Source organism: Micropterus dolomieu, linkage group LG21 (assembly GCF_021292245.1).
Source record: "Micropterus dolomieu isolate WLL.071019.BEF.003 ecotype Adirondacks linkage group LG21, ASM2129224v1, whole genome shotgun sequence".
Lineage (NCBI taxonomy): Eukaryota > Metazoa > Chordata > Actinopteri > Centrarchiformes > Centrarchidae > Micropterus > Micropterus dolomieu.
In genome coordinates, this window is record NC_060170.1 from 30254833 (window position 1) to 30256996 (window position 2164).

Here is a 2164-nt window from a genome sequence, read left to right on the forward strand (position 1 = left end):
AAGGGGGGGGGGGGGGGGGGGGGGGGGGGGGGGGGGATTCCAGGCTTGGAGGGAATCTGACGAGGCGAACTGGAGTGTGGTCAGGGCGGACAGGCAAGCTGCCAGATGGCGAGCAAACAGGCAGGTAGCTTAGCGGACGGGCAGGCAGGCAGCGACTACGCTCACAGGAGAAACTGTGACAGAAAGAGAAACAAGTCATTAGGCAGGATCACAAAGAAAGCACGCTCAAGATTATAAAGGTGGCCGGAGCAAGATACCACTGGGGTTAAATTGACAGACTGGCGAAGAGTGGGAGCTGATCCAGAGCTTATAACTGCAGGGGTTGATGATGATGAGCCACAGGTGCGGAGCGCTGCAGGTGGAGATGAACCAGGCCTGGAGACACACACACACACACACACACACACACACACCGGACTAGACAGACATGACTGACAGAGACAGCAGGGAAGGGAAAAACTCAGAACACAAGGAAGGGAGGAGAGGGCGAAGCCAACCCATAACACCTGTAGTGTGGTTTTCCACTTTGACTCCAAATCCAGACCTCCATGGGTTGATAAATTTGATTTCCATTGATAATTTGTGTGATTTAATGAGATTATTTCATTCATTCAGATCTAGGATGTGTTATTTTAGTGTTCCCTTTATTTTTTTTGAGCAGTGTAGTTCCCTCTGGCTGTATGAAGTCTGACGCTCTGCATGATCCATGATGATAGAGAAATATAGAGATTAATGTCAATAAAGAATGCTGTCAATATTTTAGGGACACCCCAAAATATCTTTTAGGGGAGCTGATGTCTTATTATGGGTGCCAAGCTCACCCTGGCTCCCCTGTAATTCGCACCTTGGGCAGGAGTCTCAAATTGTTTGTCAGACAACCTGTTCCTCCTCAGAGTCAGCACAAGACTGCCCAGGCTAAAGAGCCTCGCCACAGGCGCACTAGAGGGTATCGCTGTCCTTTCGCGAAAACTTATGAAGTAATACCTCCACCCCTCGAAAGACTTCTTTGGCAGCACTGCAATTTCTGTGTCCTCATGAACTGGCGCTAAAGTCAAAAGTTAGGTCGGAAGTGTTATGTAAACACGCATGAAAAAGACCTTTGATTTATTTTTCTCTCCTGCTGTTATGCGGATATTTCAAGAACCAGTTTGCAAGTAACACAATGATTTTGTTATTAGTAACTGTAGTTACTAGTAGTGTGGCAGGTAGCGAAGGTGATGAAGAACAACTGCACACAGAGAGGAAGAGATGTTAACACAGGAGTATCCACAATCTACAAGGGTTACACTAGGTTTGGCCAAGAGTACGTTACCACGTGAGTGACTGAAACAAACTGGCGCCGGCTGCCTGGATCTGTGGAGTATTTGAGCTGGGGCTTGATTAGATGATAACTTGCAGCCACGCTGGAGAGCCAGGTACCCTGGAGAAACCCCACCTGCCCACACACACACACATGCACACACAGAATACTAACAGGGGACATTGACCCATGAGTCCCGGAGAGGCCATGACAATTATCTCTTAAATTAACCACTCTAATCTCAGAGAATATCTGAATTTTTGTTCTTGTAAATTTACGACTTCAATCACGAAAATTTTAAGTTTTTTTTTCCCCCCTCCCACTGCTCCGTATTTTGTTTTTATTAATCTACAATGGCCGTAATATACCATTGTACTCCGTGGTAAACAAGTGTCAGAAGAATTTGTAGACAAATATGAAGCAATCTACAAATACACTTTGATCTGCAAACACAGATTTGACACTTGAATGGTGAGCATTGCAAAGAATTTGTACGCATGTGGTTGGAAAATACAGGTTAGACTGTGTTTGTTTGCAAATTATGAAGAGTGCATTTATAGAAATTGTAATTTTCAAAAACAGTTAAACAGTGTGAAAATTCTTAAAACAAATGCAAAACAACCTAAAAATAGAATATGAACCTCACGCACAGACAAATAATTTTGCATTCATTCAAATATTCATTCATTCAAACCCCTACTAGTTTGTCAGAACTGAAGAAGTCTCTTGGATGAGGGACAAAACGTCTTCCTGTATCTTCAACCAAGTCCAGTTGCCCTTGATTTTAACCTTCTTTAGATAACTATGACCTGGATGACTGAGACCCTTCACAGACATTCATTCTGGTTTTCAAGTACAAGTCAC